General features: G+C 40.3%; 1 protein-coding gene across 1 annotated transcript in view; it reads right to left on the reverse strand.

Moving 5' to 3' along the window:
- Positions 1-18,580, reverse strand: part of OCA2 (OCA2 melanosomal transmembrane protein) — a 182,747-nt gene extending 164,167 nt beyond the window's left edge. Inside the window, exon 1 of the mRNA XM_064715016.1 lies at positions 18,545-18,580. The gene's annotated coding sequence lies outside the window, so the exon portion shown is untranslated. The remainder of the gene's footprint in view (positions 1-18,544) is intronic.
- Positions 18,581-20,118: the final 1,538 nt, after the last annotated feature.

Below are 20,118 nucleotides of genomic sequence, written 5' to 3' on the forward strand. Positions count from 1 at the left end.
CATGTACTACATGCTGAGACCTACTGGATGTGGGGCAGCAGACTCATCCCTGTGACCTCACATTCCATGCTGTTGATCTGGGACAGACATTCTCGTGTCCAGGAATGTGAAAAAGGAGGACTTGAGGACTTCAGCAGAAGACCCTAAATCTCAGGGCAAGATGGTCTTTGCTGCACTTTAGGGCCTTCCTGTAGCTGGGAGGCAGCCTGTGCCGCCACAAGGCTCCTGGGGATGTCCCAGTTCAGCAAAAGCAGGCCTAACTGATGAGACCCTGCTGCTCAGACCTTACAGCTGTGTTAAAGCAGCAGCCCCTGCTGCACACAAGGGGCCTTGGCTTCATCAGTGCCTGGGCTGCTCTCAGGGCTGATGGGGATCCAGCACCACAGCTCCACTAGGGGATGCTGACTGAAATAGGACACAGGAGTGATCTTGCTGTGCTCAGGGCCAAACTTGGCCTCTGCAAAGGCTGAAGTCCCCAGTCTCCTGATGCTGCTGTAATCCAGCAGCTGCTGAGCCTGGAGACATGGCATTGCCTTCTGGGGGCTGGCACTGCCCAGACTCCCACAGAATTCAGGGAGGCCTGGGAGTGGAGGCCTTACAGGATGGAGGTTCCTCCCTGCAGTGAAGTGGTAGCCAGGCTAGAGAGCCCTGAGAAGAGAAGGGAGTTTGTAAATCGGAATGGGGGCTAGAATAAGTGGGTCTGCAGCAGAGGGGAGGTGAGGGAAGCTGAGGGCTTTGACAGAGTGCACGGACGGAGTTCAAGGGCTTATTTGTACAGACATGACACAGCTTAAGAGGGGAGACAATTTGCAAGAAGAAGAAATAAACATACAAACACACAAAAAAAAAAAGAATCCACAAAAAAACCCACATCAAAAAAACAAACAAACAAACAACCAGGAAAAAACAGCATAACATTGTGGCTAAAACTTCGGCAAGCCATAGGCGGGCACAGGCTGCCGCCTGCTGGCTGCCTGACCACAGGCCACAAACCGGTTTTCCCCGGGTAAAAAAAAAAAAAAAAAAAAAAAAAAAAAAAAAAAACAAAAAAAAAAAAAAAAAAAAAAAAAAAAAAAAAAAAAAAAAAAAAAAAAAAAAAACCAAAAAAAACTCCTTACAGAGTCCAATTTTTAAAGCCTGCAGCACTCACCTGATGGTACCTGGGTAAATCATCTGTAATCAGCCAGCGGGAGCTGCTGCGGGCACGGGAATGCTCTGGCACAGCATCCCTTCATGTGCAGGTGCAGTGGGAAGCAGGTTCCTGTATCGTACAGGGAACTGACAGCAGCGGCTCACACACCAGCTACTGCAGCCAGGCCAAGCAGACCTTAAGAATTTCATGGAATCACAGACCCATTTGTGTTGGAAGGGACTTTAAGAACATCTAGTTCCAACACCCTGTCATGGTAAGGGGCACCTTCCACTAGACCAGGTTGTTCAGAGCCTTATCCAACCTGGCCTTGAACATTGCCAGGGATGGGGCACTCACAGCTTCTTTTGGCAACCTTGTTCCAGTGACTCACCACCCTCATAGTAAAGAATTTCTTCCTCATATCCAATCTAAACCTACTCTCAGTTTGAAGCCATTTCCCCTTGCTCTATCTCTACATGTCCTAGTACAAAGTCCCTCTCCAACTCCCTTTTAGCTCCTTTGGGTACTGGAAATTGCTATTAGGTCTCCTCAGAGCCTTCTTTTCTCCAGGTGGAGCAATCCCATCTATCTCAGCCTGTCTCTACAGCATGTGCAGGTTACTCTGATTAAAAGATGCTTAGAAAACAAGCAGTTATGAAAGGAGACTCACTCTACTTCCTGTCATAACCCAAGTGTAAACCTAGAGAAGATTTTTTTTTTCTCCTTAAGCTATGCTTTTTATGCCATAAAGTTAATGTTTCTGTATTCTCTTAAAAATTAGATTAATATACCGCATCTCAATAAAGATAAATAGCCTGCTAAGGAGTCCAGGGCCTTTCATGGCACTTCTGTGCAAGAATGTGAAACAAGTCACACTCATGAGTTAGACTTCAGTACTCAAACTCTGCTAGAGGACTTTTGAGAGCTTTATACTACTTCTCTTTTGCCCTTCATAAACTTTCCTCACATGGTCATGGGAAGACAATGAGATCTCACGTTCTTAGCTCACTTTGAAGAACTTCTGTGGGTTATTGCCAAGGGCTGAAGGTAGAAACAGGCAAGAAATGCCAAACCCTGAAGCCTCTGTGAGGGTCTTCAATCTTTGAAATCTTTCAGTACTTTGAAATTTTCAATGTCTTCCAACAGGTCTCTATTGATTAATACAGATTGATGAAGTTATTTTATTTTTGGCATGTCAGACTAAGTATTTAGCAGTGTTCTATGCTGTTATTTGGTGCATATGAAAGTATTCATAGAATTCTTTTTTTAGTCATGAGCAAGACAGTAGGAAGAGGTTGATTAGCTGGCACTATATTTTGAAATTGTTAAAATAAACTGGTTACTTTCTGCTTCGTTTGGATGACAGGTGGAAAAGAAATATCTTTACAGGGTGAGTGGTGGAGGACTTTCTTAGCTTTATTTTTCTACTGAATATTTTTCTAATAAATATTACATGTTCACAACAAATTTTTCTTTAGACATTCAAGTTGAACACTAAGCTCCTAAATACAAAGTGCAAGGAAAAAATGTGTTATTGCCTCCCAAATGGCATGTCTAGATGATTGTTATTCCCACAATGTCAATTGTTCTTATGTTTAATTTGATAAACTGCGGGTGCTTGAAATTGCTGCAGCAGCTAGAATACTGATGCACAATAAGGGTTCATGTCACATTTCTCCTGTATGCTTTTAGCCTAAATTTACTTCATATAAAAGGTGATGAAAAGGAGTCTCTTTGCACTAAGGAATTAGGGCCTCTATATGCCTTGGCAGCTGTAGGATGGAAAAAAAGATGCTGCCAACAGCTGCAGAAGAATAGAGTTCACAATATTGCTGGTGTCTCCTTATTGCAAACATGCAGCAAAGCAGAACAAAACTTTTTCCTGGAGGACCTAGGTGCAAATGGAGGTAGCAGTGGGATAGACTTGAAGTTTTCAACTGTCCTCTTTGCCCTAGTATTATCAGGACTTTGGTTTATGAAATGCCTACTGGTGCAGCTACTATTTCAAGTGGCAAACAAAGCCGCATACTACTTTGGATTATATAATTATAATTTTGAAAATTATTGTAAAATTTCCATAGCCTGATAATATGGCTGGAATTTTTACTCCACTGCAGGTAAGAATAACATTATTTGTTGATATTTACCATAATACATATTCCAAGATAATTAAACCAAAGAGTGGACATTAAGGGAGATAAGTATTTTGCATAGATTCATTTCCATATTCAATGTTCCAAAAATGTTGCAGCTTTTGTTTACTTTTTTAAAAATTGCTTTATCCATTTAAAAATTTGTTTCCTTCCTGTACTAAACTGTTTCATGGCTATATTCAGAAATAAATTATCATCACAGGACAAAAATATTTCCTGTTTTACATTTATTTTTGCAATGAATACAAAAATAATATTCTTCTGAGACAATCATGGCCAAAAAAAAGCATTCTGGGAGCCAGACAGTGACTCTGTAAATGGATGTAGCTGTACTGATTTCAGGCATCAGTAGTTTTTCTTTGCAGACAGCCAAAGGGATATGGTTCTGTTCCTATCAAATTTTGCTTTGATTTTAGCCAGGAAGGGGTCAGAGCCAACTGAAATTATAAGTCTGTTTGGATTAGAAATTTCAGTGGTATTCTAATAATCTGTTCTGGTATAATTTAAAAACAAACCAAACCTACATTAAGAAAGCAAGGGTGAAAATGAAAACAGATGCATTTACGTCTTTCTTTTTTGGATATGAGCACTCTGTTTGCACCCTTCTGCTGAGCAGAGCTTTTTACCTCCCTCACTGTAAATGAACCTGCTTTTATGTGCATTCATATTTCTTAGACACAAATGTTCACACAAGAGATGGAAACACAGCATCCTCAATGAAAACTGGTGTGGTGTGGAAGTCACTGGTTCACGTTATAGTCCTGAAAAAATCATTAACTCCTCTCTCAACTTTAAGCATTCTTACAAAACCAAGAAGCTGGAAACACATACTATGGGATGTAGATTTCTGAAACTGGCAGCTTTCTGGAGTGTTAAAGCTTATGAAAATCCAAATCCAAGCTAAAATGTATGGAATGTGAGCCTTGCCTTAGGGCTTTATCCAAAACACACTGAGGTTAGGGAGAGTCCTTCCACTGACTTCACTCAGCTTTGGATTGAGCCTTTCAAAGACATAAAACAGAGGCTTGAAATGCTTAGATTGTGGACAAAGATTGGTTACAAAAATAAATTGTTCTAGTTCAAAACTCAAAGGGGAAGCCTAAATTTTGGAATCTCAAAGCCAGCATGTCAAAATTACACAGAGAAACTGCATCCTTCATGTTGGCAAGGTGGCAGCATGAGCAGAGGAAATGTGAGAAGCGGATGCCAGAGCAGCCCCAACCCTCAGTATGAGGGAGCATTCTGGGAGCGTCGGTATGTTCAGACTGATATATTTCCACTTTCTATGGCTGCTCCCTGCCAACCACAAAATGTTCTCCTCCTCCCTCACCCATGGGCAGCACTCTTCTCATGTTGATTGGAATGTGATTATTTTATTTAGGTGAATTGTGAGTTATTTTATTTAGGTATCCCTAAGAAGAAGATGCTTCAAATTTAGCACAGAAGCAGAACTTTCATACTTCAGTAAATAGGAAGAGCAATAAAATCTCTGAAGTGTTCAAGCAATTTAAATGTTCAGCAACTGGGGATTGCTTTAAGCATTTAAGAGGAGGGGGTGAAGCCACAGCCTAGCAGCTGCTGGAGACAGGATGGAATTCTCCCTTCCCTGCTTTACTATACATTTGAGCTTGTCTCAGGGCTAAGGTGTACCTTGTCTGCCAAATAACATTTTTCCATCAGATTTCATTCAGGAAAGCTATAAATTATTTTGATACTTTGAGGAAATACATTACTGTAGAAACAGGAACAGCCTCTGCTCATCAAAATGCTCAGCTTATGTGAGAGCACACCTGAGTGTGTTTTCCTGAAATGGGGAATGAGGGTGGCCTCTCTGTTCAGATTATCCTAAGCAAGCCGCCCCAGCGAGTGATTGCGTTGGTTGGCGCTCACAGGAGACAGTGCGTTCCTGGGCAGAAAGTTCACTGCACAGGAGCGTCATTAGCGAGCCCTTCTGAGAGTCACTCCAAGTCTCCAGAAGGTCTGCAGCAAGAATGCATTGGTGAAGCAGCTGCTTAAAGATCTGAGGGAAACTTGGCTGGAAGAACAGCCACATGATCCTCCAGCACCTCGAGTATTTTTGGCTTTCAGGCGCTAAGTCCAACGTGACATGACAGCCTTACACAACCAAAACCTTACTGTCAACCAACAGAGTAAGTGATGGCTAAACAGAATGAGGAAGGAGATGTTCACCCACCTTTCCCTTTCTTTATTTATGCTTATCAAAGCTTTTTAGCCTCTGACAGTTTGGGTGGAAGTGAAAACATCCCACAGTGGCTCTGGCTGTGGTGCAGGGCAGCATGCCAGCTGACAGCAAGTTGTCCTGAGCATGTATGAGCACCGTGAACATCTCGTGTCTGGGCAGACCTACAGGCACAGACAGCTCTGGGCTTTTGAAAAGTTTGGATGAGTTTGTTTTATGTCTAGCTCTAGCCCTTCATCATCGCACTACCCCTTTAAAAATACCTAATGGAATATAGCCCCCCGAAAAATATAACTTACAGGTCATAGAGCCCAACAGAGGGCTGTAAGAAACTATCACCTTGCTGTGTCACAATTGGTATCACTTTGCTCTTGGTCCCTATCCTTATATTCTGGAAATGACACCCTCTTCCCACTATAGAATACAGGTATAAATAAGAGGAAATGAGATAAAACTGTAGGACCTGACACTCACACTAATGGCTTTACACCCAACCATGAAGCTAGAGCTAGATATATTTGCACTTACTCTAAATCCTATTTTCACAGTCAAAGTGGTGTAAATGAAAGCTGAAGTTGGTGGGAATACAGGCAACTTATCTTCAAAAAGATAAAATGACCTCTCTAAAGTTTACAGAATACAGATTTTTCTTTATCTGGTACAATCTAGAAATCTTAACCTAGCAGCAATAAGAAAGTGGAAGACAATGACTAGATAATTTTGTGCATCCCAAAGTCTTTGATTTAAACACGTATCACTCTTCAGGAGATCTGAAGATATTATGTATTATTCAAAGCTATGTATGAGTTTCACATTAAACTGCAGATATTTGTCTCTTTTTGCTTCATACACAACCATTACTAGAGTGTGGATAATTGTTAGATAAAATAGACTTCTTTGGATTTATGAAAGTTCACAAAAAATTCCACATAGCAGAAATAGTTCTGAGTTAGCAGAGCAACAAAGAATTCTAAATAATTCCCTTCTTCTGACAGCCAAGTAGTCTGTCTTTTAAAACAAAATATCAGTTATTTGAAAGTAAATCGAGTCTCCTTGATGCTCAGAATTGTAACTCAACTAATGTATTGTTTAGTACAGTCCAAAATTCTTTGAAAGTGCTTATGAAATGTGTTGCATCCAAAATGATAAACCTTTTTCTTTGGGGAGGGTGGGGGTACTTTAAAGCAGTCTGCAGGTAAATACAGAATAATCTGATTACCAAAAAAATTAATTAATTTCTCATCTGTTTCATTAAAGCCAAGAAGTTGGAGCTCTGGGTTAATTTCTACAACACAGTATAATATGTGGCTAAACAAAATCAATAATCATGAAGAGGGGAAAAGCTGTCTGCAATGTGTGAATGACTGATAAATATATGGAACCCATTTATAAAAGAAAACATAACTTTGTCCCTTTCAAAATATAAGAAAAAACAGTAACAACTGCTGCAACTGGTATGAGAAGTTTCTCTTTAAAGACACAGACTCATGTGGTTTAGGGTTACATGCCCCAAAATTATTGAGATACCCTTGCTTTGTGGACAGAAATTTAATTTGAATTTTTATGGCTGGAAATTGTTTTTAAGGCAGTCTGCTGGGCCCATTTAGAGAAAACATCTCTGCAAAGAGACTCGTGCAAATAATAAGTCCAGGAATAAGGATTGAAATCTATTTACAGGAAAAAAAAGTTAAATGAAGCTGTATCTCAAAGAGCTGTGGCCCTGCAAAATGGCCAGACATTGAGCAGACAAAGCAAGGCTACAATATCCTGCACCATGTAGCAAAAGCATGAATACAATCCCTGTAGTAGGAACTGAGATTGGTTTTTTCTCTCCATGTAAGAATTTGTTACTCTCCAAGTTCTGCGTAAAGTTCCGGGGTCCCCTTTTGGAATAGAATTTGGAAGGAGGGAGGCAGTATAGGGGATAAAAAACCAAAACAAACCAACCTCCTTGAAAATAATTCAAGAGCTTGAGAAGTGCCATACCACAAAAGAGATTGTTGGTATTTCATCTACTTCCACTTTTCAAAAGAAAAAAACAAAAGGATGTAGCAATGGCACAGTTACTGGACCACCTTCACAGAGACAAAATATCTGGTTCTAAAAAGCTTTTGCTCTTAATGGAAAAGGCATGACACAAAGTGAAGGCTGGAAGCTGACAGCAACTAAATTCAAACAGGAGATACAGCCTGATTTTTATTAAGTTTCTTTTAAGTCATCACACTGATTATGTACTGAAACAAACTACTGAGGACAGCAGCCCGGCAATGTCTTCTGGACTGCAGCTATCAGTGGGACATCTGCTTAGACAAGGCATGTCTCTCAGTCCAACACTTGGAAAACTGTCTGAAATGTGCAAATGTGTGATAAGAAAGTGAGAGATGGAGTCAAGATTCCCCCTCAAGCCCCAAATGCTATGAAAGTCCAGCTGTACAGATTTGCTTTTGGTCCATGACCTCAAATGCATTTGAGGTTAATTTTCCAGCTCAGGAAGTAAACCAGCCTCAGTATCAACTGGAATTTGGTTTTTTAGACCTTCGCTTTAGCAGATCTTTGATAGCGATGAGGGAAAACAAAAATCCTTATCACAGCGGAGGAAAGTTGTTTCAAAAATCCTTAAGATAATCTGTTCCTTTTGGACCTATAAAGCCTTAGGAGGCCTAGGTGAAAAAAAAAGCATCTAGTTATTGGGGAGGGGTTTGTACATTTACATGTTTTAAAAACAATGCTTCTGCCAGCAATTTTCATTGAATACTATAATTTATAGAGCCACTCAGCAATAAAATAGGAAGCTGTAATCACTCTCTACATGCCTTGCCAGCCCTTGACATGGGCTGAATGTCTGAGAGGTACTGTATTAAGATTATCTTTTTTTTCCTTTCTTAATAATAATTTAAAAAGATAATAAAAATCTGTCTTCAGAATTTCTCTATAAAAAGGGAGAACTCATTAGCTGAGAGACACACAAAATGAAGAGAGCCTATTATTCTTTTGTGATGAGGATACCACATTTAGCCAGACATTGTATTTTAATTGGATTTTCCAGCAGTAAAAGTAAAAATCTCTAAAAATGAATCCTCCAAAGGAGAAGAAGAATGACCCTGCTTTTTCCCTTTGAGCCCCTGTGCCCAGCAGGCTGTCTCTGGGTCTTTGACCCTCATGATTCCAGTCCCAGTGGATTGGCTTATTCACCTTCTCTGTAGAGGAGGAAGATGATGATGATGCCTGCAGCTTCCCTTCCCAGCCCCAGTCTGATGAACCAGCAGAAATGCCTCCCAATAGGTCATGCCAGAGAGAGACTTGGTTATGTTCTCCTCTTGTCAGTCCAAATCTTGTTTCAAAACTGAAAGGTCTCAGGCTCTGTTTCTCTTGGGAAGCTGCTGAAAGGGATCCCTGTGCCCAAGAGGAGCTTTCTGGGCTTGGTGGGATGCTCAGGCATGCCCAGGTGGGTCCCACCCAGCACCCACACATGCACAGATGCTTTACTGCAGCTCATGCAGGGATTGCCCAACAGCCTTGCAAAGGATGTCACTGACCCATGTGTGGTTTTAATTCTCTGCGTGGCATAATAAGAGATTCTGGGAAATGAAAGTAGAGTGACTTTTCTTCCTTTTAATACTCAGGGTGTGGGTAAAAAGCTCATGGCAATCTACTTCCTCATGTGACTTTAACATCTTTTGCACTTTAATATTCCTTTCAATGGCAATGAAATCAAGTATTCCCTCAGCAAGTCTGCAGATGGCACAAAATTGAGCAGCACAGGTGACAAAACAAATTGAAGGGATGTCATCCAGAGGAACATGGGCAAAGCCTGAGAAGTGGACCATAAGAACCTCATGAAGATGAACAAATCCAAGTGTAAGGTGCAGCACCTAGATCAGAGCAGTCCCAGATATGAGGACAGACTGGGAGAAGTTGTCATTGAGAGCAAGCCTGTGGAGAAGGACTTGCAAGTTCTGGTGGACAAAAAGCTGGGCATGACCCAGCAATCTGCACTCACAGCCCAGAAGGCCATTTATGTCCTGGGCTGCATTGAAATCAGCTGGCCAGCAGGTCAAGGGAGGGGATTCTGCCCCTCTACTCTGCTCTGGTGAGACTCCACCTGCAGTGCTGCATCAGCTCTGGGGTCCCTAGTACAAGACAGATGTGGATCTGTTGGAGCAAGTCCAGAGGAGAGCCAGAAAAATTATCAGAGGAACTGGAGCAGCTCTCCTCTGAAGACAGTCTGCAATAGTTGAGGTGGTTCAGCTTGGAGAAGAGAAGGCTTTGGAGAGACCTTATAGTACCTTCTACTACTTAAAGGGAGTTTATAAAATAGATGGAGAGGGACTTTTTACACAAGATAGAGATAGGACAAGGGAAAATGGTTTTACACTAAAACCACTAAGCTTCATTGTGTTTTCTACATGTATGGAAATGAACTGGTTTCCTATTATTTAATTTGGACCATTTAAGTTAGTTAAGCTGAAGCATGGGTGTCATGACAGAGTTGAGTCTTAAGCTTACTTATGCTATAAACAGTAAGGTAAGAAAATATGCAAAGAGGTGCTATGAGAGAGGGAATGGAGTAAAAAGAGTGACTGCTGACATCCTCAGTCGTACAATCTTCTGCAAATGCAGGAGTTTCATCAGGATCTTGTCAGAGACATAACTCAGAATAATTTCCTTACCACTTACCTTACCACATACACAGCTTCTAGCACCTGAACAGCCTCTATGTCCAAGACAAGAAAAGGGCCAAGTATGAAATCTGATGCATAGAAAATGCTAGCAGAAAAGTGCATTCTCATGGCATTAATGACCACACAGCCTTTATAAAGATATACACTCTGAAGTCACAACCTTCATATACTTGGCACATATGGGTGCTAGCATGTGGGTACACAACACCAAATATGTCACACGCTGCCTGGAGAGAAGTGACCAAGTGATGCACAAATTAGTACCTACCTGCTGAGAATTTCCTTGAAAAAAGAAAAAGGAGTGTATGAGGAGTGTCTTCTGATACACCAACTCCTTGCTCAACACCAGACCAAGCTAGGTGTGATTGTATGCAAAGTTTTCCTAGTTTTTTTTTGATGACCAATTGCAATTTAGATTATTGTGAGACTCTCTAGCCTCTAACTAAAGCAACCAGTGCCACTGCAAAGCAAAGTCTGCCTGGTTTCAGGGTTTCAGAGACTTTGGGTTTTGATTATGAGTTGAAACACCAGCTGCATTTGGGTGCATCACACACAGAGAGTGTAAAAGGGAAGCAAAAAACTGCTTTCAACATGGCCAAAGAGATATTAGACAATCGACCTAGTAAAGAGAGAAGTACACCATTTGTTCTGGGCTGGGAAAACACCAGGAGAAATTAGGAACAGAAGCACATTACAATATCTCATACATCAACTTGCACTGCATTTATTGTTCCAAATAGTAATAAAAGAAGACAAAAGTACTCCCTGAACCATCGGTGGCCACATCTGTGTTAGTAATTGGTGTGGCACAATAGGAATGAATCTATAGGGTGAAGGACTGGTGCTGAATATCTAAACTGTACACTCTTTACATCTCAAAAAGCCTTAGTGTACACTGTCCCTTGTGTGGTCTCATGGACCCAGCAGTGGTGAGAGCACATCTCTTGGTTAAATCTCAGCTGCAAGTCAAGTTTGTGCACTCTGAGACTCTTCCTCCACACAAACAAAAGCACAGCACTGGGAGGGTGCTGTGGAGATTTGGTTCTGATAAACACTTCTAACCCACCTTCCAATGTGCACAGTAAGACTGGAACTGACATCCACAAGTAGTCATATAAAATGGAGGAAAGGAAAATGTATGAAAGATTAGCACCCACATCCCAAAGAGAAAAAACTACAAACTTGCAACACACAACTAGTTAAGAACTCCTGAACAACTGTCCTCAAGGATGGATTGGAACAAGTCATCCTGTCCCCTCTGGCAGATGCAGATAAAACTGCCATAGATGGTGTGGAAAAGTTCACTGCTTAGCAGGTTTGGAGAGCCAACAAGGATAATGCACAGAAAATGTCAAGGACAAAAAGAAAATGCTTTACCATATGGTACTTTAAAAACCCACATTAGATTATTCATTGATATCAAAGCACATATTGTTCACTGAAATTACTCAGGCTCCTTCTTCAGAAGAAAAATATTACAACATTGTACAATGCTCAGGAGGAAAGGAATGCTCCCTAACAGGCTGACATGAAATGTTAACACATCAAAGGTCACCCAGGTTACAGACATAGAGCAACAGCCCTTAGATTCTTAAAACAAATGAGAGTTCAAACTGTAAGTAGTTGTGTATGTGTGATTGTTATATCTCTTTTTTCAAAGATGCTTCTCTGAGTCTAAATTCACATTTACTTGTTTTGAACTCCATTCATTTCCTGTTTTTTATTTTTACTCAGCTAGGAAAATTGCTTGGAGGCAGGCACAAGCATGATGCACTAGCCGCTGCCCAAACTTGCATATGAACTTAAAAGCCTGCAGTTGAACAAAACAACAAATACACAAGAAGCTCTCCTTTCATTCCCTTCCCCTATTGAAATATTTGCAAAAATATTTCTGCTCCAAAACATGTACGTTACATTGTAAGACAGTCATTAGGATACATGATCATGCGAGGATGTAATATGTGTAGGAAAAACCACAGCACTGCTGCCAAAATGCAGCGAGAATAAAGTTAAGGCACTACTCAGCAAATCTGCTCATAGGCATCCAATGCCATGTTTGGAGACTGTCCATCCCAAAACAGCTCATAGCTACATTCCCTCTGCCCTAAATCCCATATCCTGCCTTCCCCAGCCTACAGAGGCTTGCAGCTCCTCAGCAGATAGCTTTGTTCTCCACAGCCCATTTGGACTTCCAGGGCACAAACACACCCAGACACCTGGTGAACCCATGAAAACACCAACTATCCACAACTTCCTGCTCCAAGGAGCTCCTGACCCATGACATTTCATTGCAATTGGTATTTTATTAGAATAAGGTTTTTCCTAGACAACTGCAAAATTTCTGGTTAAAAACAAACCAAAAGAGGGACTCTAAAGCCCCTCTTGGGACTTCTTTGGGAGACTATTTCTATTTGGAAATAGAGGGAAGCTGGGTTAAAATATCTGGTCCAAAACTAGATTTGCGTTTGAATGTCCCACCAGACCAGCATTTGACTTGATGTTGGATAGTCTCTCTCCATATTAGCAGGAGACTATCTGATATATACCACTACAAGCTGTTGGAACTACACCAGTTTCTGCAAACTGGTTGACCATACCAGTTTCTGTGTATGTCTTCTTTCAAAGAAAAGGGCACTTGTCAGCCTGTGGTCATGGCACTAATTTCCTGTGGGTAAAATGAAGCTTGAAGTTTCTTCCTTCCCTGGAAGATCAGAAGCCATCTGAAGCCTCAGTGTGGAGGAGGAAACAGAATCAAGAACAGGCCAGACTGGAAGGACCTTCCCAGATTACCTAGTCCAGTCCCTGCTGAAACCAGCCCTGGCTTCAAAGTTAGCCAAGGCATATGACAGATCACAGTCCTGTCAGCTGGAGTACCCAAAACAGATCAATGTTTGGGCCAGGCACTTCCTGAACATGTGAATCCAAGAGAAGGGAATGGGCTCCCAGGAGCCAGTACATTTATGTCTCCTGGGAGACACAGATATGAAGTTTGTGTATCTTGAGGCCAAGTTCAACCATGAGAGCGTCACTTAGAGAATCTTCATGATGCCTCCTATTTCTGAAATCTTTATTTCATCTTGACACTAAGACACCAATGGCAAATGATTCTGAAGTGTCACAGTGTCTAAGGACCAGGAACCTGATCCCCTCTCTCTAAGGGTTTAAGTCTCCTTATCAATTCACAAGGTCCTTATTTTATCAAATGACTCATGAAAATTATTCTTCACGCCATCTCCGCAAGCCACCACCTGAAACTATAGCACAGGCATGGAGGGGAGGGCCAGACCCCCCCATCACACAGGAGAACAGACAGAGCACTTGGCTGACTGACACTCAGCCCTCAGCTGACCAGCCAGACCGTTATGTAAAATTCCTCAGGGAGCAGTGAGGCATTCCTGGCCACACTCCAACAGTCTGAGGAGCAGCTGCATGCAATACCCGCTGCGGGAGAAGGTGGGGATCTACAAACAGATTCCTATTTCCCCACATGCTTCCTGAAACCCCCCTCAGGCTGCTGCATGAAGAGCCATTTGTGGGCAGCGACTTGGTCCAGCTCAGATAAAAGATAACTATCCACTACTGGCTACAGTTGAACACTTTTTCCCCTGTGCTTCTGAGCTTCTTAGTGTAACACTAAGGGCATACAAGCACAAAACTGCCAATTTTGGGAAAAAAGGAAAAAAAAATGTAGCAGTTATAAAAGTGAATATAAAACGCCCGCAAAAAAAAGACAAAAACAAAAACAAAAAACCAAACAAACAAAAAACCAAAAACAAACAAAAAACCAACAACAAAAACAGCAACAAAAAACCAGCAACAACCAAACAAAAAAAAAAAACCCAAAAACAACCACACCAAAACCTGGTGCTTTTTCTTTCAACAGATTGTAAGAGACTGAGCCTATTATTGAAAAAGTCAGGTCTTTGACTGAAACTTGAGCCATGTTTGAGGATATTTAGGGCTCTCTCCACAAATTTTCTTGTGGCTATTAGTGAGTGTGTTCAGCTGCCTCATTTTTTAACAGAAGCAGTACTGAAGTATTTCTGCCTGTCCCTGCCTTGCCAATTTTCAGAAGCTTTAGCTTTGAGGTACACTCAGCTGTCTGTCCATCTATATTCCAAGGCCTAATTTCACAAAATAAGTGAAATATCACTTTCCAATTGTAGTGATATTTTATTCAAAGCTCTGTAATTAGCCCCTGGTCATTCACAACTGGCAGGTAAATTTCTTCCTGCTACTGGTGAGACAGAGCAAGATTAATTACCTAATAAGGAAATTAGAAGACAATTAACAGCGATTTACAAAGATACATTTTGTCCTTGAAAAGGTAAAAGAAAGTATATTGCTGGAGCTACCAAACAAGTAGAAACTATTTTTTGCTCTAAACAGCCCCTTAACCACAAATCCTCCTGCATGCATTCCTAAATACAAATGACAAACATTCAAAAGTGCTTAGAGTGAACATTACTGATGATGAACATTGCTGATCAAAAGTGATACTGCTTTAACAAATATTTCTGCCTCCAGAACTCTGATTAATGCAAATTTCCAAACTACTAATTTATCATGAGATCTCCACAGTTTTGTGGAGTTTATGACAGCTTTTATAGCATGAATTGTACTAGGAATTAAAACTAGAGGCCCAAATTAACAGACACAGTTTGCAAAGATAAAGCAGTAGAGACAGGCATGCAAACACTAAAATGGCTCTTTCATAATCATACAATTATTGGATGATGTCTCTACAGATGAAGAAATATTGCCTCAGTTATGGTTATGCCTACAGACTGTGATTAATGTCTGAGTTAAGAGAGGATATAGTTTAGGAGGAGTAGCAGCTTGTCAGCTAGATCCTGAACAGTTGTGACACCTCTCCAATTTAGCCATAGTGAATCTTTTGCTATTTATCACCTTGTCCCTGCACTGTTTCCAAGAAAATGGAAATACCTCAAATATTTGTTATGCTTGTGCTATGAATTAAATACGGTTTTCACAAAACAGTTTAACCAATCCAGCTGTTCTGATTAAAAAGCAAATAGCCAACTTGTAAAATGACAGTCATAACAAAAATGTATTTCTAGGACAAGCAAGTACAAAATGCTGTATTTCTTTATTTCTCTGAAAGATAAGCACTTTCAGAGGAAAAATCACCCATAAATGCCCTTTGATGGTGTTCAGGAAAAAGAGTTTGGCACCAAATATCACACTTATATTTCTGCTTTGATTTAGTTTCAAACAAACCAGTAAACTTCCCAGCACTCCCACATGGTGCAGCTGGAGCTGCGCTTCAGTGCCCTCACTGTGCTGCTCCTCCTTTCAGAGCACAAAATACTTCCCAGCTGTGCATCACACCCTATGGGATAGCTGCTTCCCTGTGCAGTAATTAACAAATCTACGATAATCACAAATCCAGAAATCAAAAAGTCATACAACTGTATTGGCTTACTGACACTGAACTGGGATGAAAATACACAGTTCAAATCCTCCTGTTCTCATAACAGGGAAAAAAAGGACAATTTTAACAAATTATCCCATGAACAATAGAAAAGATAATATTACACAATTAGATGCAAAGCCTGAGGGCAGAGCAAGCCTCTGGTTTTGGGTCAGCCTGGGACCATCCCAGCATAAGACAGCTCCCCTCTCCTTTATACTTGACTAAACATTTCTCGGGAGTCATGATAGCAGTCAGGGAAAAGCAATGGCACCACTTCTAACCCTGCTGGTAAAGAGTGCCCTGTAGGGCACCCCTGTTAGGCTGCTGAGAGCTGCAGCCCAGCTGTGGCATTAGCTGAATAAGGCTCTACCTTGTTTTCCAGATCCAAAACTCTGGTGGCTGAGCTGCAAGCTGCAACACCACAGCAATATTAACAGAAAGCAGTTTTGTTGGGGCTGAGCAGAATTCAACATATGGACACCAGTGGGGAAAAAAAACCCAAAACACAATCCCAAAAAAAAAAAAAAAAAAAAAAACCACCAAAAAAAAATCCACAAAAAAAAAAAACAAAAAACCCCCCAATCCTATTGTCCCTTTGTGTGAAGCAACCAGAAAGACCATAGACCAGTTTATTAAAAAAGAATTATCAATGCTGTTGTCAGTTTAGAAGCTGCAAGTTGTAGGACTCATCATGTCTAGATTCTTTATTTAATTCAAAAAGGAATGTCGCACATGCATTGTCTATGTTACCATAAGCCAATAATTGTAATTATATGTGTAAAAGAGGTGAAGTTTTCTGCTGCAAGCACTTGATGTCAGAGGAGAGAAATGGTTAGAGAAGACTTCAAGCATGGCATCCACAGGGTGTGCTGGCAGTGCCATAGATCAAATAAAAGAAACAATTACCTCCCTCCAACAAAAGAGTAAAAATTTGCATGAGTTTATGCAAATTAACAAAGGCAATGAGCATCAAATGAGACCTCTACAGCGTTGAGCTGACTTACACTGCGAGGTTCTGAAGTGACATATCACCACAAAAGAAGATAAGGACATCTGCTGTCAAGGGATGGAGGGAGAGAGGGGTGGTAGAGATGGCTGGGGATTGCAAGCATACTGAAAAAACCTGTGGAGGACAGATGTCTCCATGCCCTACTTGGTCCTGTGCCATGTACCTAAAGAGAACCCTCAATAGCCTCTTGTCCTTTTGCACTTTCAGATGCTCTGTTTTAAAAGCCATCTTCTCTGACAGAGATGTCCAAAGTCCCAGAAAGCCTCACTGTGGCTGTTGCTACCAATTATCAAGGACTCCTCTTAAATACTTGCTTTACTTTTTTATAGGCTCCTGAAATACCACAGACCTGGTACCTAAACCAACTGAATGCTGCAGAAGGATTTTTGCCAGCCTACACCTTCTTTTGATTGGTGCCATGAAGATGGCTTCAAAACAAGCTGATGCATGCAAGAAAAAGTCATTCACAACCAGAAGATACTGTACCCTGCACAGATGCATCCATTCATTTGCTGAACAGGAACACAACTTTTATTTTATTCCAGGCTATCTTTACTCATCCAAAAAGACACCCCTTTTTCTGCTCTTTTTTGATAGGAGAATGGCGGGTGCAGTCATATTTCTGTGGAAATCGAGACATTCAATCTTTTCAGCAAGATCACATAGTCAGGGCTGAAGTGTGGAAAATATGAAAACCCAGATGTTGGTTTAAGGCTGAACACATTTTTATGATAATCATATCTTGGACTGAATGGATGGTTTTGGCAAGAATTACGTAGCTTTTTTAATGGCCGCAGAATGGTTTTCTTTCTCTCAGGAAAATTAAAATATCACTGGGTTCACTTCTCTTTCCTGTTTGATCTATTCCTAGCTGAACACATAGACTTTAAAGCAACTGATGATCCTACTATGATCACATTAAAAAAATACATCTGCCAACCATTACCACCAAGCTTTCTGGGGCTTCTGAGATAATGTTCAATTTGTCCCTGCTCAGAGCAATGACACACAGAGTGTGCCTGTCAGAAACAGCAGAGTTATTGCAGTATTCTGTCTCCTTTGCCCAAAAATTGTAGGAAAGGTCATCTAAACTTTACCACACAGATTTCAGCAAGTTTGTTTTCTAAGTAGGACAGGCTGACAGGGTTTTGTAAAGCTCTTGCAGAAGAAACCAGGTCATCACTGAATTGATAGGCAAACTTCATTGCACTTTTAACACAATGTGTTCAGAGCAATATTTGCTCTTGTCTCAATTCCAGTTTTTGCCCTTTGTTTTTAATTCAATGAAATTAGCATTAATTAAGACAGTTCCTACCTTTTCCCTAAAAAATGTACTGACTTTGTGACTATCCTACAAAATGTACAAAAGCAATTCACAAAAATCCCAGCAGTTTAATCTATTATGTGAAAGAGCAATGGCCAAATCTTAACAGTAAGAGCCTGAAGGCTTTCTGCTGTAACAGGATTTAGCAATAACTTTTAATTGGCAGTTCAAAGTTAATCCACAGGGGAAAATGTTCTCTGGCAAAAGCACTCAGTCAAAGAATGAAGAAAAAAAAGAAAAAAACACCAACCTAAAAACGGTGGGATTTTTCTCTCAGTATTTTTGTAGATATTGTTATTGAGAAACATTATAGAAATAATTGCTGCATTGTCTCAGTCTAACAAGGTTCTTCTTCTGTGATACTATATATATATATATATATGTAGCTTTATTTAACGTACTTTCTAAATGAAAAATCATAGAAAAATCCCTTAGAATAATGCTCTCCTCTTCCCTCTTTCTCCTTTGACATCAGGCCACAAGCCTGAATTTTTCTTGTTTCTACTCAAGCAGCACCCAAAATGTTTGCAGTGAGGAACCATTTCTCCTCCTAGATTTAGCCTAGGAAAAGCCCATAACGCAGACAATATTTCTGGATTGTACTCACTAGGATCTGTTCAGCTCTAAATGTCAGCAGTTCTGCCATCCATGGTTTCTCTTCTTTGTTCCAGTGGTGTTTCAGACTAACTCATGGTGTCCTGCTTAACACAGAAGACAACATAAGGGTGCCTCAAGAGAAAACTGAGGAGGTCCAAACCAGCCCCCCACCATTAGACCAAGTTCTGCATTGAAAGCTGAGTTTTGGCAGCTTATGGCAGTTGCCCTCATGGAAATACTAGGAATTCTGATGGCCAGCTGTTTTTGTGACAGTTCAGAAAGCAAATGTCTGTGTTTCATCTATGACTGTATTAAGAAACACAGAATGTTTCCTACATGTTAGCTGAGCAACTCTCAAAAGCTGCAGCTCTTCAACATCTATTTCACACGAGTTACAGATTATATTTTAAAAAGCATATACATGTAAAAATTGCCCTTAAAAAGGTTATGACTACATTTCAGTGACTGATCCCCTGACTTCTCACCTCAAGTCCCATTGAAAACCGAACATCCAATTTATAAAACTTCAAGCTCTTGGGAAGTGGGGAAGCTTTGCACTTTTACTCTTTCAGCAAGAGCAGGGCTGAGCAGAACAGACCAGCCCATTGTTGGTCTGCAGACTGCTTCCTTGCTGGCAAACTACTCCAGCAAGGTGACTGGAAAAATCACAACAGCTTGTTACAAATACAGCCAGCATGAGTAAAATCCATGAGAAGGAATGCTTAAAAAAGTTATTCAATTTTCACTAAATCATTTTACCTGAGAGATATATTCAGTCCACATCAATGTGTTATCTCCAAACACAGAGATAAATAAACATTTTTTAGCATGAGTTTATGCAAAAAAATGCATTGTTTATGCACAAAGCTTCATGTTTTACAGAATACCTACTCCAAAAATAAACCTGAACTTTATCCCTTATACATAAATGGAGTAAGAAGGGCAACAATAAACTATACTAACAATAGCAAGAAGTGTGAGTCTTTGAAGAATCTACAATCTAAAATGAGTTAAAACAACCTTTTAAATATAAATATACTAAGAAAGGCTAATTTTTGAGAAATTGAGTAATGGTAAATAGGAATACAACTAAAAAAATTGAATATTATAACATACACTCCATGTGGCTCACTGATGTTTTAAAATGCTGAACACTCAGTTACACATAAATGCTGTCCAGAGACCTTTCACTAATTGCAAAGTTTGATCAACTTTTAATATAAAAGATTTTATTGCACATATTAAAAGTTATCCTCACAAAATAAGAGAACAGCATTAAACTATTCTAGGAAACATTTCTTCTAGAAAAATTGCATTTTACCTGCTCTTTTGAAGAATTCTTGAAGAGGTTCTTTTGTTTGGAAAGAAAAACCTAAAACAATTTTATAAAAAAGAAGATGCACAGATGTCAAAAGGCTTGGTTCAGCTGCAGGAGTCAAGAGATGCCCCTTGCTTTCTGAAGAGAGAGTTTATTTAGGTAAATAACTTTGTTGCTGTGGAATCCAGCTCAGTTCTTTGTAGTAAGCATCTCTGGATGGGGAGAGAGTGACATTGCACTCTCTGCACACTCATAAATGAAGCAGG

The sequence above is a fragment of the Zonotrichia leucophrys genome, chromosome 1 (genome assembly GCF_028769735.1).
Source record: "Zonotrichia leucophrys gambelii isolate GWCS_2022_RI chromosome 1, RI_Zleu_2.0, whole genome shotgun sequence".
NCBI lineage: Eukaryota > Metazoa > Chordata > Aves > Passeriformes > Passerellidae > Zonotrichia > Zonotrichia leucophrys.